This window comes from Hylobates moloch, unplaced genomic scaffold, assembly GCF_009828535.3.
Source record: "Hylobates moloch isolate HMO894 unplaced genomic scaffold, HMol_V3 SCAFFOLD_12, whole genome shotgun sequence".
Lineage (NCBI taxonomy): Eukaryota > Metazoa > Chordata > Mammalia > Primates > Hylobatidae > Hylobates > Hylobates moloch.
The window spans coordinates 25,851,669-25,864,503 of NW_026652287.1; positions in this window are offsets into that span (position 1 = coordinate 25,851,669).

Below are 12,835 nucleotides of genomic sequence, written 5' to 3' on the forward strand. Positions count from 1 at the left end.
GGCATGTGCCTATAGTCCCAGCTACACAGGAGGCTGAGGTGGGAGGATCACCTCACCTGATCCCAAGGAGTTTGGGACTGCAGTGAGCTGTGATTGAATCACTGCCCTCTAGCCTGGTTGACGGAGTGAAACCCTGTCTCAATAACAACAGTGACAACAACAACAACAAAAATAAACTTGAAACATTAGTTTGGTACATTTGTTATAATTAACGAGCCAATGCTGATACATTATTAGCAACTAAAATCCACAGTTTTTTCACATTTCCTTAGTTTTTACCTAATGCCCCTTTCTGTTCCAGGAACCCGTCTAGGTTGCAACATTACATTTAGTTGTCATATCTCCTTGGGCTCCTCTTGGCTGTGACTGTTTTGTAGATTTTCCTTGTGTTTGACGACTTTGACGGTCTTGAGGATTATTTGTCAGGTATCGTATTAGTCCATTCTCATGCTGCTAATAAAGCATACCCGAGACTGGGTAATTAATGAAGAAAAAGAGGTGTAATGGACTCACAGTTCCACATGGCTGGAGAGGCCTCACAATCATGGTGGAAGGTGAAAGAGGAATAAAGGCATGTCTCACCTGGTGGCAGGCAAGAGAGCGTGTGCAGGGGAACTGCCCTTTATAAAACCATCAGATCTCGTGAGACTTATTCAGTATCATGAGAACAGCATGGGAAAAACCAGCCCCATGATTCAATTACCTCCCACTGGGTCCCTCCCATGACACATAGTGATTATGGGAGCTACAATTCAAGATGAGATTTGGATGGGGACACAACCAAACCATATAGAGTATATCGTAGGATGTCCTTCTACTGGAATTTGTCTGATATTTTCCTCGTGATTAGATTGGGGTTATGGGTATTTGTGAGAAAGATGGCAGAGGTAAATGCCATTATCATCACATATATCAGGTTACATACTATCAACGTAATTAATGACTGTTGCTGTTGACCTTGATCACCTGGCCAAGAGTAAAATTAATTTTAGTAATATATTTTGTTTGCTGCAATAATAGCTAAAATGTTATCATCTCAACATGAAATCACTATAAAAATTATTAACGAGATATTTTACTTTCTTTTTTTAATACTAAGACTTCAAAATCAGGTGTGTTCTATACTTGTAACACATCTCAATTTGGATTAGACCCATGGCCAGGATCCAATAGCTACAAGTGGTAGTGGCTACCATACTAAACAGGGCAGTTCCAAGAGGCTCCTGCCTCCCAAGGTTCCAGCAGAAAATGGAGCGCAAGTTCTTTCCCTTTGAGTTCCCCAAACATATGTAAGGATTAAACTCAGTTAATTTTGAATTTTCCCCTCTGCCTTCTTCATTCCCTCTTCCCAAGGACTGATCCAAGTTCTCCCCGACCTGGTTTTAGCTAATCTCAGAGATCCTACCAGAATGTAACACTCTAGTTTCTTGTCCAACTTCCTCTTCTCTTGGTAGTTCGCCTTGGGTCCCCTGCCCGTGGGATCTTTTGCATAACTGGAAGACAGATGTCACAGTAGCTCAACAGTAATTACCCAAGTCTTTTACCCTCACACTTGGAAACGTGTTTGGGCTTTTTGTTTGCTTGTTTCTTGTCTGTTTTGCTTCTACCTAAGAACCAAGAATTTCAAGACTGTGCTTCATTGATATTGATGTGCCTACTTCCTTCTGAGGCAATTGAAGTGGTGCAGTCTATTCGAGGGGCTATACCTCATGGTAAGTATGAAAAAATTCAAAGGATTTTTTGAAGGAGGTGAGAAAAAATAGGTTAGTTAATACTTCACAACATCACCTTGTCACACTCATTAATGCCCCTTAAAATTAGTTATAGTCCTTTAAAAGCTGCAATGAAAGCAGCAAGATAAACATACCTTCACTATCATACTCTGTAAAGTGGGCTCTATACAAAACTGTGTATTGTTATCTTTCAGGGAAAGGGAAAGTCATTTGTAGCTAATTCACAATACTTACCCTGGATATTCTTGCATTTTTCTCTCATTTGTGAAAGTCAGCACTTAGCATCAAACTTTCAAATGTTTTGACCCTTAAAAGTTCAAAAATGCTGTAGAATTTTGTTCCAATCTGAACAGTTTTGTCAATGGTTAGTTTCCAGTCTAGTTCCCCAAAACTACTTAATTCATATTGTAGCTGAATTAAATTACATTTGAACTGAATAACAATACTGTTGCATTATTTAAGGGAGCCCTCAGCATTTAGTTACAACAAAGGTGTGTTCCATATACATAAATGGCCCCTTAGGCAAAACTAAATTGGTTTCATGGTCTTAAGTATTCTCCTTCCTTCTCCACTCTCCTAATTTTTTTCTCCTGAACTATTGAATTTCATCACAGCCAGGAACTGTAGCTTTCTTTTCCCCCTTTTTACCAATCTTGCTAGTAGTAAAAGCGTGTAGAAAAAATTAAAAGACTTCTTTTAGCGTGGTATCCATGGAGGAGCGCGGAAAAGGTGAAAGTTTGGTGAGATGTACAAAAAATATTATTTTAAGCTAATATTTATTAAAATAATAAAATTTAAAGCTTGGTTTCCCTTAAGCCTTTTAAGTTCAGTAAGTCTTATTATTCTATTAATAAGTCTAGCACATTGTAATAAGGGGACTTTGATTAATAGTCTCAAGTTGAACAAACTAAACTCCCTTCAACTAGCTGTTTACAAGCTTAGTTTAATTAAATTTCCCTTAAAACATTGTAAACTGCATTCATAAATTCAACATTTTTAGCTTTCTTTTTTTAAGCACATTAATCACCTACCCTGACAAGCAAAACATTCCCAAGCACTTACAGACTAAATTAAATTTATAAATACTGTATAACGAATCTCTTAAACATTTCAATACCATACTGTTTGCAAACCATAAAATCCTCTTTCACCTTTCAGCAATAAACTGCAAATCTAAAGTCAATTACTTCACTACATATTTCAAGTTGGAATTAGAAGCTTAATCTCTCAGATATTCTCACACACCCAATTATTTTAAACATTATAAATATTGTAAATGTGAAATATACACAGATTGTTTCTAAATTTAATACGAAAGTATTAATATTGTGAATTTGTTCTCTTGATTTTTCAATATTTAATTCTACATCTTCCCAAAACTAAAATTCATGTATATACTATGTCTAAGGGAATAATTATATCATCTCAAAATGAGTTGCACCTCCTATCCCAAGCAAGTTGAATTTATTTCTTGTCAGAGATATTTGGCCCTAGGCAGCATGTGAATTCCAGGGTGATTTTTTCGGCATCAAAAATGGATGCATTTGGCCTTTTGAAAAATTAGTCACTTACTTTAACTGGAGACTTCAAGTACAAACCTTTCCAGTAAAAATGGTGGGTTTTGTGAACCCACCTTCTGGGCTTAAGCTACATCATTATCTAATTCTTTGTTTCTATTTGAGTCTGCAACCCACCCCATCCCCCATACTGTTTTACCACTTTAATTGGATTCAATTAATCTTTTTACTGCTTGATTGAATGGAGCATATCTTCATATTTTTGTCTTTGTTTGCTATCTGTACAATCTTAAAGTCTTACTGATGACATGGGTTTGCTTCAAGGAAGGGATGAAGTCCAAGGAACTCTGAGACTTCATTCTGTTTAAAGCAGGAATTGGAAAGCCTTCCCCAGGTACAAGGGGAAGATGGTGGTCATCTGTGTGTAATGAGAGAGGAAAGGAGCTGGCGGGGTATTGAGTTTATGCTTAGGAGCAGAGACATGATTGTGTTACCGGAAAGGTGTCCCAATCCAGATCCCAAGAGAGGGTTCTTGGCTCTTGCACAAGAAAATTCAGTGCAAGTCCATAGAGTAAAGTGAAAGCAACTTTATTAAGAAAGTAAAGAAACAAAAGAGTAGCTACTCCATAGAGCAGCGGCATTGGCTGCCCAGCTGCTTACTGTTAATTCTTGATTATATACGAAACGAGGGTGGATTATTCATGAGTTTTCTGGGAAATAGGTGGGCAATTCCCATAACTGAGGGTTCCTCCCCCTTTTAGACCATGTAGGGTAACTTCATGACGTTGCCATGGCATTTGTAAACTGTCATGGCGATGGTGGGAGTCTTTTAGCCTGCTGATGCATTATAATTAGCGTATAACGAGCAGTGAGAACGACCAGAGGTCACTTTCGTCAACATCTTGGTTTTGGTGGGATTTTGCCATCTTCTTTACCGAAACCTGTTTTATCAGCAAGGTCTTTATGACCTGTATTTTGTGCCGACCTCCTATCTCATCCTGTGACTAAGAATGCCTTAACCTCCTGGGAATGCAGCCCAGTAGGTCTCAGCCTTATTTTACCCAGCCCCTATTTAAGACGGAGTTGTTCTGGTTCAAATACCTCTAACGATAGTAATCATGACCCAAACGTGGATTCCCTGCTCCATAAGCCCTTGCCTCCCCCTGTATCCTCAATTTGCTGTCACCTTTGCCCCTAGTGTGGTGGTGGTGGTGGTGGTGGTGGTAAGGGATTTTGGTAGGATCTCATCTCACTGCTACATTAAAAACAACAAAACAAATCTATTTCTACTTGGGAGGCTGAGTCAGTGGAGTGGCATGAACCTGGGAGGCAGAGCTTGCAGTGAGCCAAGATCGCGCCACTGCACTCCAGCCTGGGCGACAGAGAGAGACTCCATCTCATTAAAAAAAAAAAAAAAAAAAAAGTATTTCTGACACCCTGATATCCCCAGAAGAATCCCTGAATGTGGATTTCATTTCCTAGTACTTCTCTGCAGGCAGGCCTGAGAGCCATTGGTAACCAATGATAGTGTTTTTCTACTGGAAAATTTATTTCTGTATCACAGCCTGTGCGGGCCTGCTTTATCTGACTGCTGTGCCACGAGCCTTCCCTTCTACCATCCCCCACTTTGCTCCCTACTCCTCAATGGCCTTTCACTTCCTGCTCTCTCTGCTTGCTGGATCTTTACCCTTGTTTCTTGTGCCAGTCCCCCCCTTACCTTTAACCTTCAAGTCTTAGTTTCAGTTCCGCTTAGGCTTGGACTAACTCCTTTTTTTGTAACCTCCTGTATTCCCATGATCTTTCTTCTGGGTAGTACCTACATCCGGGTTACAATTCGCTTTCAGTGTTGTCTTCCCCACTGGGCTCCATCCACTAGGGCATGGGCTATGTTTGTGTTTACTGTTAGAGTCCCAACTCCTAGCACGTGTCTGTCACGTAACTGCTCTACAAAAACTGTAACGTAGAATTGAATTGAAATCAGAACTCTAATCTTCAAAATTAAAAAAAGAAACAGTGTAGCTTTAAAGTCAGTGTTTGAGAAAACCAAGTTTAATGAAGAGTTAAATGAAGATTTCTGAAGCTTTCAAAATTGACACATATGAACAGTAAACTCTTTATTGAAATCTAACATATGGAAAAGTGTCCAAATCCTCAATGCACAGTTTGATGAATATTCACAATGTGAGCACTCCCATGTAACCACCCCCAGGTCAGAAGACTCCAGCACCCGAGAAGGCCCCTTTGTGTCCCCTGACAGTGAATACTATGTTTTTTCAACTTTAATTAAAAAAAAAATTTCTAGGCTGAGTGTGGTGGCTCATACCTATAATTCCAGCACTTTGGGAGGCTGAGGTGGGAGGATCACTTGAGCCCAGTAGCTCGAGACCAGCCTGGGCAACATAGTGAGATCCCATGTCTAAAAAATAAAAAATTAGCCAGGTGTGGTGGCACACAGCTGTGATCCCAGCTACCTGGGAGGCTGACGTGGGAGGATCACTTGAGCCCAGGAGGTTGAGGCTGCAGTGAGCTATGATTGTGCTACTGCACTTCAGCTTGGGCAACAGAGTAAGACCCCACCCCCACCAAAATAATAATAAATAATACTAATTTATAATGGCACTTCATTGTTTGTAGATGTGAGTAGCACTGAATATGAATGTGGGATCTTAGGTTAATCTCTCTGTGCCTTAGCTGCCTCATCTGGAAAATGGAGATGCTAATAGTAGTTTTCTAATAGGATTGATCCTAGAATACACAATAAATGTTAGTGATTGAATCAATCACGGTCAAGCTAGGAAATAAGAACCTTGTTAAGTCTTTCAAACAAAGGAAAAATAACAAAGAAAACTAGTGTTGGAAGAACAAAGAAGCCCAACAGTTTAGTGAGACAACCCAGAGATCATCAACAGCAGTAAGTGGCTCCCATCCCTAGGCCTGGAGGAACAAAAGATGAAATGGTCTTGTCACAGCCAATTGTCTTGACTAGGCAGGAACTGGTACCCCTGAGAGAGGGGCTGTCCAGCAGGTAATAGAACTGTGAACCTCAAAAACCTGAGACAGGCCTCAGATAATTTAGAAAGTTTATTTTGCCAAGGTTGAGGATGCACGCCTGTGACACAGCCTCTGGAAGTCCTGACATGTGCCCCAGGTGGTAGGAGCACAGCTTGGTTTTATACATTTTAGGGAGACATGAGACATCAAGCAATATGTGTAAGATATACATTGGTTCAGTCTGGAAAAGTGGGGCAACTCGAAGCGGGGAGGGGGCTTCCAGGTCATAGGTAGATAAGAGACAAATGGTTGCATTCTTTTGAGTTTCTGATCAACCTTTCCAAATGAGGCAATCAGATATGCATTTATCTCAGTGAGCAGATGAGTGACTTTGAATAGAATGGGAGGCAGGTTTGCCCCAAACAGTTCCCAGCTTGACCTTTCCCTTTTAGTTTAGTGATTTGGGGACCCCAAAATTTATCTTTCTTCCTCAGAACCATAGAGGAATCACAACCACTGCCAGAAATGATGTCACTGAAATAGCGGTGGCACTGAGGGCAGTGGGTGGAGGTAAACCCTGATTTCTCTCCTCCTGCCTTCCAATCTAATGCCAGTGCCTCCCAGGGGCCAAACCTATGTGGAAGCCAGAGGGTGAGGAACCTGCGGAAGGTTGTTCAATACAATTTAGAGCAGGCGAAATATTCTTGTTGTTATTATTATCTAATTTCAAAGTATACACCTTTCCTTATTCTTGATGAAAAGTGTTTCATTAGCATTAATCTTATATTTATTGATAAATACTAGGATTTCTTTTGGGCTCATGTGGGAAACCAAAATATGCCACCCTAAAATATGCATCTTTGGCATATTCAAGATGGCTGTTCAGCAGGGCTGCAGAGGCAAGAATGGCTCTGGAAAGCTGTCTTTTGTGGGGGAGATTTGCATCTGTGGAGGATATCTACCTTAGCGATGAAAACAGCAATGTAGAGGTGTTCTCTGAAGTCCCCTTATCTGGATCCAGGAAAGATTAACACTCAGGAAAAGGAGGCTAAAAGTCTGACCCCTTTAGAGGTCTGACACTTTTACAGAAACTTTCCACAGGGTGCCATCTATTATTTCTGAGGGCTGCAACCTGGGAGGCTTCCCCTGCATCCCAAGACAGCTTTTGCTCACCGTGCCTTTCCTCCCCTCACCCTTCCATAACCTGTCACCATGTTCCAAGCCCCTCTTTCCTTCTGTCTGGTATAAAAACTGCAGTCATATGGCCTTCTTGGAGTCTGATAATTGCAGGACTCCTATGTCCATGTGCATATTGATAAGTTTGTATGTCTTTCCTCCTATTAATCTGACTATTGTCAGTTTATTTCTTGGACTCAAACATCAAACTTCCCAAAAGGACAGGGAAAATTCCGTTGTCCCTATACTCACAGGTGGTGTTCACATAACATTGCTGTGTAACAAGCTACTCCAAAATTGCGTGGCTTAAAACAGCAACAATCACTGATTTGCTCATGAATATGCGATTTGGGCAGGGCTTGGAAGAGGCAGCTTGTCTCTGCACCATATGGTAATTTGACTGGGGCCAGAGAATCCACCTGCTCACCACTGTATCCCCAGTGCCCAGAACATGGCCTGGAACATAGGAATATATTGCTATAAAAAAAATTTGACTGGCCAAATCAATCTCAGCCTGAAACAAGCCCTACTTCTAGATCTGCAGTCATTTGAGCCAATATACTTTCTTTTAAGTCAGTTTGAGATGCATTTTCTGTAGCTTACAACCCAAAGATTGTTAACTGATAGGAAGGAGGTGAGGAAGTGAAGGCAGAAGAGTAAAGTGTCTCAGAGATGCAAGAAGTGGTGTCCAGATTGCCAGAGATTAAGAAGAGCTGTCCCCAGCAATGGAGGAGGAGTAGAAGTCCCAGACCCCTCTTGGTGGCAGTGTCCCAAAGAAATGGCAAGGCTCAGAGAGGCAGGGGGTGGACTAGGGAGGCAGCAACATGGCCAGGGGAGGGAGAGATCCCAGCAGCAAGAACAAAACGAACCATGATTCTGTAAGTAACACACAAAATCAGCAGATAGCCACCCAGATCTGAAATGACCATATAAGAGAGTGGCCATCTGTGCAGAGGGCAGTAGGAACAGACGGAGGGCCCCCAAAATGTGGGTACTGCATGGGGCTGCATATACTCTGATGACTCCCAGGAAGTAAAAAGGAAACTCAAAAAAATGACTGAGGTCAGTTTCTTACCAACCTGGCAGAGTAGGGGCATGGCATGAGAAATTAAGTTGATTTTTAGAAAATAAATTTTCTCAACATCAGGATTTGGAGACTGAGATTCACATCTGTTAAATAGGAGTGATCATGAGCTTGTTTAAGTTGCAAAGACTGGAGGAAATGGTGTGTGGGGGGTCAGGTGAAGGGATTGGTGGGGGTTGGATGCTGAATGCTCAGGAGGTCAGGATCCTCTTGAGCTCTGGAGAGGGAAAGTGACTTACAGGCTCTTCTACTACAAACGATATTTATGTTATGCAAATTAGCTTATAGATTATTGGTTAATACACAAATGATGTCAGTGAAAGGCAAAAGCTATGATGATTCATATGCAATTTTACCCAGTACATTAATGTTTTGTTCCACTAAGAAACAACAGTGAATGGCAAAGTAGATCTGCAGAGATGAACACAGCAAGCCACGGAAGAACACCATACTGTGCCGGATACTCATGATTCATCCCATGTTTGTCTCCTGTCTTGATTTAGCCATAGGTGGAGTCCTACTCAACTTTTGTTTATTACATTCTTATCTCCATAAATCAGTAGGCTCAACTTGTTCTTATACCCTCTGCATCAAGCTAGCAACACTTTTAAAAAGTAGAGCCTCATGTTTCTTTAATGAGAACTTTTCAATTGTGCTGCTATTTTACTAAGATGGTTATTTTTATGAGTATTGTGGTTAAGTTGTATACATTTTAAGTGGTTCGTTCCAACCAAATGTTTCCATCAGCGTTATTGTTTTAATTGTGCATCTTTGCTGAAGTATTGTGTAGATTTTTCTGGAATTTCTTGTACTTCTTGCACTAGCCTCCAGGTGGCATCACCAGCACCAGACAACTTCTTGGCTGTCCTGGGACTCTGAGAGGTGTGGGCCAGGGAAGTAGTGGACTGGGCAGTGCCTGTTCTCGCAATCAGCATTTATGTGTACCTTGCCTTCTCTAAACTTGCCTATTGGTCTTGTCCACTAACTATTCTTACTCAAAAATCTAGCTTTGAGGACAGAGGATTGTTCTTTCTTCAAAGAGCTCCTACCAGTTTTGTGTGTGTGTGGCTTTGGTTGATATACGAAGCTACTACTAAATCCACTTCTCTACCCTGACCCCTCTTCCAAGTATTACCATCTCAATACAACAACCCCAAGAGTGGCTGGCTTCGTCCCCACTGAATGCCCAAGTACCATGGAGCTGAGCACCACAGAAGCACTTTGATAGCTCTGAGTAATGCACAGCACGATTCAGTGCCATCTCTCTGTTCTTTCTTTCCATTTCTTCCCTGCTTCCTACCAGCAGACTCTGTTGATATTGCAGTTATAAAAAATACCCCTCCAGGTAACTGTCATTGTTCATTAGATCTTCTATTTATACTTGACAACCTTTTTCTTATATATATCGACTTCACCACATGAACATTTTTAATAAATATATTGCCATAAGTTGCACAACCATCTACTCCTTTGGAATCCTTTTTTGTTCCTTTTTTTTAAACAAAAAAAAATGTTTTAAATTTGCCTAGTATAAGTGCTACTTTCTACAGAAGGCCTTCCCAGGTTTGTCTTAACCAGAATTATTCTGCCTTCCCCCATGCTCTGACAACCCTTGGTTTGCATAAAAGCAAACCATAAAAGCATAAAAACCTACATAAAAGCACCTAACACCAGTGCAATGGAGGAAGTAGAGTATGCTGGGCAACCCACAGCCTCTGGAGTTGGGAGAGCCTGGCATTGTGTCCTGCCTCTTTTAGCTTCAAGGACAAGTTATAAGAACTTAACTACTCTGGGCCTCAGTTTTCTCATCATAAGATGGCAGTAGTAATATCGATCTCATAGGGGCTGTTGTAAAAATTAAGTAATGTTATCTAAGGTACTTAGCAAAGTACCTAATATAGTAGTTCTGTGTCTGGCATATAGTAAGGATTCAATTTATCTTGGAGATTATTTACAGTATTTTGTGCATTTAACCATTCACTTAATAAATATTTATTAACAATAATTAATTAATAATAAATAATAAATATTGTGAATAACCATTCATTCACTTAATAAATATTCACTTACATAAATATCAACAAATATAAATACTCTAGTGGGGAGAGACACAGGTAACCAAACAAATATATAATATCAAATACTAGTAAGTGCTGTAAGGAAAAATCAAGGGGATAAAGGGAATAGAGAAGGATGAGGGGTGTGGATGCAGTGGACAGGTAAGAAGACTACACTGAGGAGGTGACACTGGGGCAGACACCTGAGGGCAGTGAGGGAGGGAGGCATGAGAATGTCTTGGGAAAGAACATTCCAGGCAGAGGAAGTAGCAAGGCCAGAGGGAGCATTGCTGGCCTGCTTGAGGAAGAGCAAGGAGTGAGTAAGGAGAGAGTGGGAAGAATAGAAGCCAGAGAGATGGATGGGCTGCGGAGAGGATGCAGAGGCAGGCCAGATCGCAGGGCCAGATAGCTTGTGCAGGTCTTTGGAGTTTCTATAACATTTGGCTGGATTTAGTAGCAACCACTGTATTTTTCAGTCTGTAAATCAGATGCCTTCACTTTTTTTTTTTTTTTTAGATGGAGTCTCATTCTGTCACCCAGGTTGGAGTGTAGTGGCATGATCTCAGCTCACTGCAATCTCCACTTCCTGGATTCAAGCAATTCTCCTACCTCAGCCTCCCGTGTAGTTGGGACCACAGGCATGCGCCACCACACCTGGCTAATTTTTGTGTTTTTAATAGAGATGGGGTTTTGCCACGTTGGCCAAGCTGGTCTCGATGTCCTGACCTCCAGTGATCTGCCTGCCTCAGCCTCCCAAAGTGCTGAGATTACAGGTATGAGCCACCGTGCCCAGCCTGCCTTCATTTTTCTAGAGCTAAACTAGAGTTAAACTATTTTAAAGTCTCAGTCTGCTCACTGGCTGAAAACTGGGCTAGTCAATTCCAGATCATTTCACGTTGAAATTCAATCAATTCTGAAAAACATCTAAGGAGATGTCTCCTGCTTCTCTTCAGGATAGCATCTCTGTCCCCAGATGCTTAAGGAACATTACATCCTTAGAAAGGAAGGGTATTGATCTGGCTGACATTCCTTACCTGTCTACACTGTCATTTGCTGAATGTATGATCCTGTCTGATCTTCAGATGTTGTTATCTCTCCAGGCTGGCATGTGTTGAGATGCCCATGTCCCCATCTGGTCTTTGGCCACAACCTCTTGTGACACCTTGTACCATGATGTCCCCTTGGCATAACCCCTTAGTTATCTGGTTTTGTCTTTCAGGTAATTTTTGTGGCCCTCTAAAGATGAGGAGAAATCTAGAAAAGTCCATCTGTTCTCTTAGCCTGAAGGCTTCTGAGGCCCAGTGGCATTCCATACAGGCTTCTGTGCTGAGCCACGCAAAGTGGCATGGAATTTCCATGAGACTCAGCCTCCAGATTTCAGATGGGAAGCTGGCACAAATCTCCTCTACCCTCAGATCACCCTAAACTTATCTAGACATCTGGAGCTAATCCTAGATAAGTGCAGATGAGATATTTTGTTCTTACTTTAGTTAAGATAGATAATTTTAATCTTATTTTCCTTGCCCTCATATTCCACCCCAGCCTGGAGGATTTTTATACAGTGTTAGGAGAAGGAGTGGGAAGCAGCAAATCTTTTCTGATTTACATCTGGACCAAGGCTCTCGAATTTAGAACAAAAAAATGCTGGATTACCTTTGTCCTCTAGTTCTGCCCCTCTGAGGTGACAAGACTCCCATCCAATGACCTGCATGGGGATGGTCACAGGACAGAAAAAGATCTGTGGGGAAAAAACATTGGCTAATATTTCACAATATCATATTGCCACATTTGTAACTATTTACACTTTCTAAATGTACCTGGTCAAGAAAAAGGGTAAGAACAAGAGAGGGAACTGTTCACAGGTACATTCTGGTGGACTGGGTCAGTTCATGGACTATATAAATCAGTGTCCAGTCAGGACACACAGACCACACAGTAAATCAAACAGGAAATATTTAATAAATAGAATGATCAATTATAACAGATGATTGATTCAAAAAGTGTAGGGGGAACTCTAAAGAATATTCACAAGTACTGAGGGAGAATACCCAACAAAGGACAAACTTGGAAGTGGGAGTGCAGGGAATCCTCTCTAAGGGTGGGATTCAGACCTCATTGGAGAATGTATTGCTGTAGCCACTGGATAATGAAGAAGTTGGCTGCGTTTCCCTGAGCTCAGGCAGGGTCTACATTCACCAGGTAGAGGCCAGAGGGCAGAAAACATGGATGGGAGTGGCCACAGGAAACACCTTCCCAGAATGCAGGTGGGCTGAGGCT